A 13,095-nucleotide genomic window follows, 5' to 3' on the forward strand; every position below is an offset into this window, starting at 1 on the left:
ACACACTCGAACCGGGACAAACCAAAACAGACAGGATCACGGATCGCACGCAACAACAATTACATTCATTCGCGGTGCGAATTCAAGGCAAGGTGTCTGAAGAGTCAACTCACCAACCGAGAGCGAACTTCGAACATTCACGATCGATATTTCAAATTCGTCACCGGAACTCAGGAAGGTTGATACTTCCAAATCAGATCCGGCCTTTACTTTCCAAATTCAGAATCAATCAGGATGGATTCAAATAACCGAACACACAGCCAAAGCAAAACAAGCCAAAACCACCACCTAGGAGGCCGCCGGAAGGCTCGGCGAGACCTGCCAAACTCAGCGTTCCGCTACGTGTCCCACAGCCAACGAGGCATCGATCAGAAACTGGCGGCTAGAAATCCCTGGCTACCGGGACACCAATCCGCTTCGGCCGACGCAAGATAATTGGGCCTGAACAAGGGCCCGCGATCAAACATTCGCTAACACAGGCATTCCTGCCGCTCCCAGATCTGTCCTTAGCACAGGATGAGGTCGCCATAAAAGAGCCTTCATTAGGTGGAATGAGGCGAACGCCACACACAAACAGAACTTTTAAAAAGGAGAGGGACAGGGCCACACATCGACTGTCTTCGGACGACCGCAAAACGCCAATAAGGGCAAAGTTCGGGAAACCGGATTTCAGGGACTATCCGTGCAACTCCGCTCTAAAGGCTAGGATTCCGAGGACTGAGGGCTGATCTGGGGGAATCAATCCCTCCCGGGCATATCCTTTCGGAAAATTATCCGGGCAGATCCGGACGATCTTAGATCGCCGCGGGGTTGTCCACGGCAAACAACCGCGCGCAGGCCAAAGAACCCACGAAGCGAGCGGACGCCAAAACAGGAGCGTTCGCTTGGATCGTTCGACAAACAAGGAAATCAAAGAATTTCATTTCTATATTTGAAGTCGTTTTAAACGGACTTTATAATAATAGACCGGATCTTTTTTTGTAAATCGATTCGATAAACTATTACAAGAGTGTACAATGGAATCATTAATGAAGAAAGCAACGGTTTTTCCCGCGAACACCGTCCTGCTGTAGACTATCTAAAAATTACTATAGATAGCTGATCCCCACAAAGCACTGATGATAAAATTTATAATCTGACAACTTTCACATTAACCAATGAGAGTTACAAATTGACGACTCTCACCACAACAAACGAAAGTTACAATCTAAAAACTTTCATGACAACAGATGAAAGTTACAATCTAATGACTTTCACAACAACAGATGAGAGTTACAAATTAACGACTCTCGCATTTTAAAGAGCGAAATGTAAGAATTACAAGATGATGATCCTTTCAATGCTCAACGAAAGAGATTATAATTGAAGATCTCTTTAAAGTAAAACATGAGGGTCATCCCTGTGTTCTAACTCTAAAATGTGAGGGTCATCCTTGCGTTTCAGCTCTAAAATGCGAGGGTGACCCCCGCGTTTAAATTCCAAAACATGAGGGTCATCCCCGTGTTTTAACTCCAAAATGCGAGGCTCACCTTCGCGTTCGAAACTTCAAATGTGAGGCTCACTGATGCGTTTCACAATGATTACCTCTGATAGTTCAATCTCAAACCAAACTCTCCCACCAATCCTCTTTAATAGGATGGTGGGTCCATACAAAACCATCATGTTAGCAATTACCTCCGATAGTCAATTTTCTCTAAATTTTCCCGCCAATCATCTTCAATAGAATGACGGGTCCACACAAAACTATCATGTTAACAATCACTTCTGATGGTCAATTTCTTCCAAATTATCCCACTAATCCTCTTCAATAGGATAGCGGGTCCATACAAAACTATCACGTTAATAATTACCTCTGATAGTTCAATCTCCTACTAAATTCTCCCACCAATCTCTTCAACAGGATGGTGGGTCCATAAAATATTATCATGTTAATAATTATCTCTGATAGTCAACTCTTCAACATCCATTGAAAAATACACTGTCAAGTAGTGGCCTACCATGCGAGGAGCCCATACTTGTCACTCGATCAGGATAGTGATCTATCATGTGATGATTCACTACTTGATCTTTTCGAATGTTCTATCTCCTTAGAATGATTGAAGATAGTAGCCTACCATGTGACGTGCCTCTATTCTGATCATAGTCGTTATATTCTAATATCACTGAATGACATCATTTTTTACTCACTGTCATTCCTATAAATAACATTATTCTACGATAGTGGCCTACCAAGCGATGTGCCCTATCTACCTCTTTATTCTCAAATAGTGACCTACCAAGCGACGAGTCGCTATTCAAATCTAAGATCGTTATTTCTCTAACAATATCATCACACTCCTCTGGTCATTCCCGCAAATGACCACTTATTAAAATAGTGGGCCTATCATACGATGAGTCTCGCTCTCAAATTCCCAAGTTGAGTTGTTACACTGAACGATACAACCAAACTTAAGTACAACTTAATCGTTGTACTCATACTTGTTGGCCTTCTTATTTTGATGATGATTTACAAACAATTTACTACTAATGTTGTTTATCTAGTGTTTGTGCATTCCTATGTTTTGTAGACAAACAACGTTTTTGGAGGATGGATGGAATAGAGCTTCAACAATCATATCCAAAGGAGGTTGACGGAATGTCGGTGAAGCTTATGCAATTCAAGTTAAAGATCAAGTTCAAGCTTCATCAGCATGTGTACCAAGTTAAGCTACAATGAAGATCAAGATCAAGCTTGGGTAAATTAGTTTTAGGTTTTATATTATGTGTGTTAGTACTTTAAGCTCAATCATATACACACATACACGCTTTGGTTTTGGTTTTGTATATATACAGTTATATATATACATATATGTTTTTGGTTTAATAGGTTTCGAGTTTATATATGAAACAAATAAATAAAATTGGAAAATACTATTTTGTTTCACGTTTATGTGCCTATATATGATTTCGTCTTTAACAAGTTATATTTAATGAAATCATATTTAGTGTTTTGAATATATTACAAAGAATATGCAATTTTATGAAAATATTGTATTTCTAGGTTATAGACTTCATAACAACATGTTATATCTTTTATCAAGTCTATACAATCATTTCATAAGGTTTCAAAATGTTGTTTAAGTCAAAATATCAAAATATCAATTTTCAAGTTTTCATGTTTTGGACTATTTTGTAAAATGATGATATTTTTCATTTGGGAGGTCCTTTCTGGGTCGACCGACAATAGAGCCGTTGGTTCTAACGGCTATTTCTGAGCTGGTTTTTCTGGGGCTTTTTGGTCTTTCTGTTTTGGGGTTTTGGCTGAGATTTCAAGTGGGTATAAATACCCCATTGCTGATCTCTTTTCGGTAAGAAAAGAAGTTTTTAAACAAGGGTTTTAAAAAGAGTTTAAGCTTGTTTAAGCTTGTTTAAGGGTTTAGTTTAAAGCTGTTTTAGTTTTCACAAGTGGAGGAGATCATCTTCTTGTTTGGGCTTCAATCTCCATCTCTCCATCTTGTTATTCAGAGAAGAACCTCTAAACTCATTTTTAGCTATTTATTATTTTGTTTATAATTTATATATGCTAGATTTTAATTGAGTTTAGTTTTGATTTATTGAATCTCATTGTTACACACACCCACTTGAGCTTATTGTATTTGCATACATAGTATATTAGGGTTGTGAGAGATTGTAACATTGAGTTGGGCTTTATTGTGTTCTCATCTATTGTAGAGAACAAATTTATATTTGTTACATTGTGAGTGTTGTAAGGTTTTCGGTGAGCTAGAAAACCGAGAGTGTGTTGTGAAGTTTTCGGTGAACTAGAAAACTGATTGTGAGGAGTGATGTTGTTCGGTGAGCGTTGAAAACCGACATTGTGAGGTGTAAACGTTATTCGGGTGAGCGTAGAAAAACCCGGTTGTGATAGTAGATTTCTCCCCGGGAGTGGGGAGCGGAGACGTAGGACGGAAGGTCCGAACTCCGTGATCAGAACTCCGTGATCATATAGTGTGTTTGAGTGTGCTTTGGCGTTCATTTATATTTATGTTCATATCTTATATTACCATTGTCCATAGCTCATTATTTATATGATCCACTATCTAGTTCATATTGTTTACCCCTTGTGTTAGTTTATATATCCTTGCATATATATATAATTCGTCATATAGGATATATCTCATTGTTTACATTGCTTATCCTAGCTCATATATCTTGTGGTATTTCATACTTGCTAGGATAACTTGTTAATTAATTTTAATTGACATTTAATCGGATTAGATTAGCATAAGACCCTAATCACCCCCCCCTCTAGGGTCTAACAATACTCAAATACTTAATTAATCATATGCCCTGAATGGCTAAGAATAGAGAAGAAATATTAGTATTAAGTCTAAGAGAAACTCCTCAACAACTCACCATACTGAGGGAAATAGTATGGGTAGCCCAATTCAAACGGTAATTAGTAAAGGCAAAATCAAATCTGTTAAAAGCTGGGGTTTGCTAAAAATCCTAACTATTAATCAACAAAGCGAACAAAGCAGAAACTCACAAGATATCAGAATCAAAAATTCAATAAAGATACTGAATTTATTCATGATGAGGAGTCTTCATTACAAAATTCATGCAAAAGTAAATCAACTCAAAGGCTTCTCAACCGATCTTCTATACCTTTGACAGCTTTGGCACACTCCCCTTCAACCTCACAGATAACTTTTCTGTGGATATCTTCATCGATAAGTTGGGAGATATCAGCTAGCTGGTCTCCCACTGTCTTTAGAGCTCTATCTTTATCTTCAAGCTCATCGAGAATCTGCTTTTGCTGACCCTTACGTTCCTCCGACTCTACCAAGACTTGTCCGCATTTCTGTTCTCTATCTGCCACGTATGCCTATGCTTCCGCTATAATGTGCTTTGTCTAAGATATGGATTGGGCCAAGTCCTCCAGGACGAAAGTAGCCTTCCAGCATTCTTCCTCGATTTCCTCTCCCCGAGTCGTAACTCATTGCACCTCTTCCTTTAGCTGAGCTTCGTTGGCCAGGGTCTCCTGATAATCATATTTTTATTATAATTTTATACCCTCATTATCTATTTTATATGAATAAATATATCACTAATAATTGTTTTTATCTTTTAATTGCAGGTTAATGAAGAATAAATCTCAAACTCTCATCTCTCAACAAAAACCCATCGATTAAATGAAGAAATGAATCAAAGAAGCCCATTGAAAAATCAATTCCCAAATTATCCAAAAGTCCAGAATCAAGCCGAGTAGCCTGTAGAAGCCGGAGAAAATCAAAAATCCAATATGAAAAGAAATCATATTCAAAATGGTTGGCCGCAAAGAAACGACGATATCTCCTAATCCGGAAGGCGGAATTTAACATATAATATATGAAAATCGCCTATCTCGACGAGACGAAGCTATCCGTGAAATCAGAATTTGGAAATAATGAGTATCGATGTCAGCATCGATGTGGGCATCGATGCCTGCATCGATGCCAGATTACTGTAGCGCGCGTCAGATTACTGTAGCGCGTGTCAATGGCTGATTGTGCTTGTCTTGGGGCTCAAGTTTGATCCAATGGCTCTCATTCACTGATGTTTACTATAAATAGGGGTAGAAAGTGAGGGGTTAGGGGTGTGAAAATTTTTGTAACTCCTTTTGGAGAGGAGGGCTACTCTTAATTAAGAAGGTCTTCCAAAATTATAACTTTTTGTTGCAATTAATAATAATAATTTTTTCATCACTTTAAATTTTTCTCTTCTTCTCTTTGTTGGATGATGAAGATGAAGATGAAGATGGAGAATTATTTGAAGGTTTGCATTTCTTTCTTTTTCTCTTTTATTGCTTATTAGTGTAGATTTATTTCTATGCTTGTAGTTTAGATTTTATTTTCTTGTTAAATAGCCAAGAGGCTAGAACCCTCTTGCCTTAGATTTATTTCATGCTTATAGAGTAGATTTATTTTCTTGCATTTAATTCTTGCAATTTTATTTTGTAGTTTAGATTTTGCAATTTATTTTGTAGTTAGATTTTAATTTCTTATACTATTCACCTTGAGGCTAGAACCCTCTTGGGTTTAGTTTTTCTTTTTGTTTATTTTTATTTTGTTTGATTCGCCTTTAGGCTAGAACCCTCTAGGGAATCGCCCTTTTCTAAGAAGTGGGTTCAATTTTAGATTACCCATATCTATAATTGAATCCACCATCTTTAATTTCTTGCATTTTCTTTTATTCTTGAATTTTATTTTCTTTATTCTTGATTTTTATTTTCTTTTTCCTTCTTGCTTTATTGATCATATTCATTTTTTGTCACATCCACTCTAACTTATATTTCGTACCGATTTACACACTATCACTTTCGCTCTTTCTATCTCTCCACAATCACATTCACTTATCATTCCTATTTGTCACGCACACAACATAAGAACCGATTTTATATTTTCTCCTACAAAACACCTACCTCGTGGGATCGATATCTTAAATACTATAACTTGACACGGTTGTGCACTTGCAACCTTTTTGGTACATGTTTATGCCGCATCAAGTTTTTGGCGCCGTTGCCGGGGAAGGTGCTTAAGTAGGTTTTAATTATTTTGGTTCTTTAACTTGTGTGTTTATTGTGAAAGAACTACTTGGAGATTAAAGATCAAGAATTGGAGATTGAGGAATTGGATATTCGCTTGTGGTAAGTCTTCTTCCTTATATTTTCAATTCCACACCTTTAGTTAGTTTCTCACAATTAGTGACAATTAGATAATAAAATCCATCTTTCACTTTGACATTTACTAACAAGATAATAAATTCAAACAAATCCCCCCTTCTCATTTGTTTGATTGTTAACCGTTTGATTGTTAACCCTAATTAAAAAAAAATTTCCATCCTTTTTAGTTGCTTTTAATTCATAGGGTTGCATTTCATATAGTTAGTAGGAATTCACCAAGTGATTTGAGCATCTTGATTTGGCACACACTTCAAAATATTTTTAAGGGCAAAACCCCATAATCAAGATAAGGTGAGGGATTTCATCACCCTTTCCTTAGTCCAAAAATCACTAATTCCTCACTACACCACCCAAGCCTAATAAAACTCATTAGACGTTGGCCCCTAAGGATTCGAGCTCAATAAGGAACAAGAAATCCTTAAGTGAACCGGTTTAAGTTTTCTCAGATTAGTTGGTGTCTAAGGCAAGGTTTAGGGGTTGCGTAAAGCGCTCCGCAAGGAAAGAGGTACTTAATTGATCTTTGATCACCCTCTAGTACTATCCTTACCTGGCTAACTACCCGGATAAAACTTTTATCTTTTCACTTAAGGAATTTTTGGTTAGGAGCTAGTCTAGTTGAGTTAGGCTTAACCCTAGAGTTAGAGTGATTGAAAAGTGATTGATTTTGATTTGTTTTAGTTAGGATTTTCCATTTTCTTCTTTAAAAAAAACTAACTTTTATTTTTCTCTAAAAAAAAGTATAAAAAGAAATTGTTTTTGGTGCATGCAAAACGTGGATTAGGGACAATACACATCAACAAATTAATTTTGAACAAATGGCTAATCCACAAGTTTTTCAAAATTTATGTTATCCCAATAGGATTGAAATCTCCAATGAAGCTCGGGAGTTTGTAGAGAGTCCATCTCAGTATTCGGTGAATGATCCAATTTTTTCAACCCACAACCCAGGTTGGGCAAGGTACATAAACATTGCATGGAATCAGGAAAACCACTCTGGAACTCAAAACTTCACGCCCTCTTTGACCCAACATTTTCCTAGGGAAAACACAGTTCCTTTCAATTCTCATCCACAATTTCAACAACCCAATCTGTCACATCAAAATCAGTCTCCTCATCATCAAGTTGTAACTCACACTCCTCTTGATACAGATCATGATGAACGTCTCAATTTTTTAGAAAAAGGTTTTGAAATCATTATTAAGGCCTCCACACTAGCCACGGATATGTTAACTCAAACATCCTCAGTATTCGGTGAATGATCCATTTTTTCCAACCTACAACCCAGGTTGGGCAAGTTACACAAACATTGCATGGAATCAGGAAAACCACTCTGGAACTCAAAACTTCACTCCCTCTTTGAACCAACATTGTCCTAGGGGTAATACAGTTCCTTTCAATTCTCATCCACAATTTCAACAACCCAATCTGTCACATCAAAATCAGTCTCCTCATCATCAAGTTGTAACTCACACTCCTCTTGATACAGATCATGATGAACGTCTCAATTTTTTGGAAAAAGGTTTTGAAATCATTATTAAGGCCTCCACACTAGCCACGGATATGTTAACTCAAACATCCTACACGATGAACTCCTTTATGCAATCAACCGAACTCATACTTAACTCTAACACTCAAGCCCTAGCTAGATTAGAAACCCATATTGATCAACTAGCTAGTGCCATAAGTGAAGTAGAGGAAGGAGAAATTTTGAGTCAACCCGTGGTCAATCCTAAGGACACTCAAATGAATGCACTACAGTCAGGAAAACAGGTCGATAATCAGGAAAGAACACCTTTAAGCCAAATTCTTGTCCCAATTCATTCTTCCCCTGATAATTCAATTCAGGAAAGACCGAGGGAAGAAGAAGAAGAGTCAGATCTAAGTTTTGAGGAAATTTTCGGTGAGGAGCTAAAAATATTAGGAGAAGCAGATCGGGTTTGTCAAAATAAAGAAACTGTGTTGGACAATTGCTGCTTTGAACTGAATTTTGAAAAACTTTTTCTTGATGAACTAAGATTTTTGGAAAATAAACAACCACCAAATTTTTACACATCAACCATAAATCTTGGAGTTGAGGAAATTATTAAAGAAAAATTGGTTGTTAGAGAACAAACTTTCACAAATCAAGAATCTAAGTCCAATATGCATGACACCAATAATACCTACCTTCCATTGCCACAAAAATCATTGAACACCCCGGAATGCTTAGAATTTCAGCACATTGTTGATTATATCATGTTGAATTAGTAAGGTAGGATTCAATGTAGAACAGGAACTCTTCATGTTGAATATTTCATTCTACATTGTTTATTTTGTTTATTTCAAAATAATAAAAAGAATTTATTCTTCTCTCATGTGAGAGTTTCTTGTTCAGTTTTCAAAAAAAAAAGAAAAAAAAAGAAGAAAAAAAAAGAAAAAAAAAGAGAAAAAAAAAGAATAAATTTTTGTTTTCCTCCTCCTCAGACCAAAGGTAATTGCAGATTTTTATCAGCGAACCAAATGTAAGTGCTTCACTTCTTATCTGCTTTACTTTATGCATCATAGAGTTTGCATTGAGGACAATGCAAAATTTAGGTGTGGGGGTGGAAATTAGTTAATTTTTTTCTCTAAAATTTATAAAAATATCGTACTTGCCAAAATTGATAGAGTTATGTAATAATTGATTTATTTGATAAATTTGAAATTTTTTAATCCCTAGTTGGTTATTTACTTAAGTTCATCTTTTATGATAACTCTAAATAAATTTTTTAAGAAATGATTTTCAAAGTAGTATACTTTACTTAAGCCTTAACTTGGACTTTTATTTAAAATAATGAAATTTTTGCATGCTTAACTTAGAGTTAAAAATAATTTTTCAAAGTGTCTTGATTTACATATTTTTCAAAATATATATACATAAACAAAAAAAAATTACAAAAGAAGAGTGCGATAAATGGGCACCAAAAAGAAAAAAAAAACTCTTTAATTCTATATATACATACAAAAAAAAAATTTGGTAAAAGAAGAGTGCGAAAAATGGGCACCAAAAAAAAAACTCTTGAATTCAAGGTGATTCTATCTTATAAAGCCTAAGCTGACCGAGTAATTAAGCCCAAGGAGTATTTTCATACTTAATGACCTAAGCCCAATTGGGTTGGGATCCATTGGCCCAAAACTCATTAAATGGTCACTTAGAAAGCCCGTTAAAGTAGAAAAAAAAATCACCAAGGAAGAAAGAGTTTAAAAAAAAATTAAAAAAAAACTAATAAATGTTTTATAGTTGTATATATGGTCTTGGAAAATATTTTAAATCAAGCAACTTGAAAATTATTTAAAACAAAGAGTTAGCATGTTCTTTTCAAAACTTTTAAATTAAATTTCTAAGTTTGGCTTGGTTTTGTATTGCTACAATGAGAAGATTTTCTTAAAAATATACCTTAGAGTTATATATAAAAATGTTTTCTTGAGTGATAACTGGCTCCAATTAGATTATCTAAAAGTTATCAAGTGAATTTAGTTATTTACTGACTTCTTTAATTTGGCAAGTTGACCGAATTTTGTGGGTATATTCACTGCAAACCCTCACGAGACTACAACTCGTCCACTAGGGTAACCTAGGGGTTTAAAGGCTTGTTGTATGCGCTAAATACAACCGCGATTCCTGCGAAAGTGAGTTAGGATTTTCTTTTTATTTTCTTTGCTAGAGGACTAGCAAAAGTTTAGGTGTGGGGGTATTTGATAATCACATTTTATTACAATTTTATACCCTCATTATCTATTTTATATGAATAAATATACCACTAATAATTATTTTTATCTTTTAATTGCAGGTTAATGAAGAATAAATCTCAAACTCCCATCTCTCAACAAAGACCCTTGAGTAAATGAAGAAATAAGAGAAATTCAAGAAGCCAAAGTGAAATATTTAAAATTTTGTAAACTCCTTTTGGAGAGGAGGGCTACTCTTAATTGAGAAGGCCTTCCAAAATTGTAACTTTAGTTGCAATTAATAATAATAATTTTTTCACCACTTTAAATTTTTCTCTTCTTCTCTTTGTTGGATGATGAAGATGAAGATGAAGATGGAGAATTATTTGAAGGTTTGCATTTCTTTTCTTTTTCTCTTTTATTGCTTATTAGTTTAGTTTATTTCTATGCTTGTAGTTTAGATTTTATTTTCTTGTTAAATAGCCAAGAGGCTAGAACCCTCTTGCCTTAGATTTATTTCATGCTTATAGAGTAGATTTATTTTCTTGCATTTAATTCTTGCAATTTTATTTTATAGTTTAGATTTTGTAATTTACTTTGTAGTTAGATTTTAATTTCTTACACTATTCACCTTGAGGCTAGAACCCTCTTGGGTTTAGTTTTTCTTTTTGTTTATTTTTATTTTGTTTGATTCGCCTTTAGGCTAGAACCCTCTAGGGAATCGCCCTTTTCTAAGAAGTGGGTTCAATTTTAGATTACCCATATCTATAATTGAATCCACCATCTTTAATTTCTTGCATTTTCTTTTATTCTTGAATTTTATTTTCTTTATTCTTGATTTTTATTTTCTTTTTCCTTCTTGCCTTATTGATCATATTCATTTTTTGTCACATCCACTCTCACTTATATTTCGTACCGATTTACACACTATCACTTTCGCTCTTTCTATCTCTCCACAATCACATTCACTTATCATTCCTATTTGTCACGCACACAACATAAGAACCGATTTTATATTTTCTCCTACAAAACACCTACCTCGTGGGATCGATATCTTAAATACTATAACTTGACACGGTTGTGCACTTGCAACCTTTTTGGTACATGTTTATGCCGCATCATCTCCTCCAATAAGCGTTCCTGCTCTTTCAAGGCTATTTGAACCCTTTTAGAGGCTAGTTCATTAAAATGAGAGCTGTCGGAGCGGAAAGAGAATAGTTTGTGGATATCTTTCTCCATAAGCCACGGGCAGGTTTGGTACGGTGCAGTGACATTTGCACCGACTAGTTTAGTAAAGTTGTCCACGTACATTTGTAGGACTAACTTGTAATCATCAAAAGGGCAGCCCTCATCCAAAACCATTTTCACACTAGTCCGGAGAAAGGATTGAAAGCTGACAACAGTTTGGTTTACAGTCATCTTTCGCATCTGCACTGCCGAAGAAAGCAGAGTTTCTTCAGTAGTTAGCATCATTGCGGAGACTTTGAGACGAGGCACTAGTAGCCACAATGGCAAGAGTTAGAGTTGGCTCGGCGAATGAACGCGGGAAGTTCTATTCCTGTGTGACAGGAGCTTCGACAATCGGTTCAAGAGTTGTCGGAGATGGAATTGAAGCTATGACAGTGACAATGGCCATTAACGAAATTGGTGCCTCCTCAACTTGAACTCCAACCTCTTCCACCTAGACTGTAGTCTCTGCAGGCTTGCTTATTTGTGGAATAGCAGTCGGCCTAGGCAAAACAGAAGCTCCCTCGTGTATAGAGGCCAACAGACTAGTCCACATTTTGAGAGTTATCGGGGTCACATCAACTATGGTAAAGATTAGGAAAAGAGGTGTTAGTACGTTCGATGGAGTGACCTTCACGAACATTAGAGTTTACACTTCATAGTACCTTGGGCTGAAGCAGCAGCCTCAGAAGCCTGTCTGTGAGAAGAACTCGGAACATCCAAGTCCTCGATAGGAGATTCAATTTCAATAGAATGATGGGAGGCATGCTCGCCTTCGTCATAATCCATGAATGCGGTGTCTACAGCTTCTTCGCTATCAACAAAGAACTTGGGTTCTTCTCTTTCTGCAGAAGAGGTGTTAATGACCATTTTTGTCGTTTCTATTTTAATAACGACGCAAGATTGAGTGGATGCGAGGCAATCATAGTGAAAATGATAAAAAATAAGAGGAGTGAAAGAACAATCACCCTCTGAAATGATTGGTTGAATGAAATGAGTAGTAGCTTCAACAAAAACCTATTGAGCAGTAGCAGGAGTCGACGATATAACCTCTGATGTTGCTGGAGCTATTTCCATCACAACAGTAGGGGTTGACGAAGCGGCTTCTGCAGGAGGCTGAGTTGAAGAGGCTTGGATGCCCACCAATACGTTTGAAGTAACCGATGGAGCCATCTTTGAAGCAAATTGAATTGCGAAGGTTGACTCGAGAACACTTGGTGCGTAGCCCTCCCCCACTTTAGCAATCACCCTCGCCTCTTCTTGGCAGGCTTTCTTCGTAACTTCTTCTTCAGAGGGGCCAGCTTCTGCTTCCCGCTATCGTTTTGACCGAGCTATGAAGTTAGGAGCGTAATCAGAAATTACGTATTTTGGCATTTGCAATTGGTCAGCGATAACGCCCCTAACTCTCTCCAAAAACATACCTGCTATGGTCAACTCCTCAGTTTCTTCTTCAGTCTCCTCTTCTGCAACGATGTCAG

The sequence above is a fragment of the Asparagus officinalis genome, chromosome 9 (assembly GCF_001876935.1).
Source record: "Asparagus officinalis chromosome 9, Aspof.V1, whole genome shotgun sequence".
NCBI lineage: Eukaryota > Viridiplantae > Streptophyta > Magnoliopsida > Asparagales > Asparagaceae > Asparagus > Asparagus officinalis.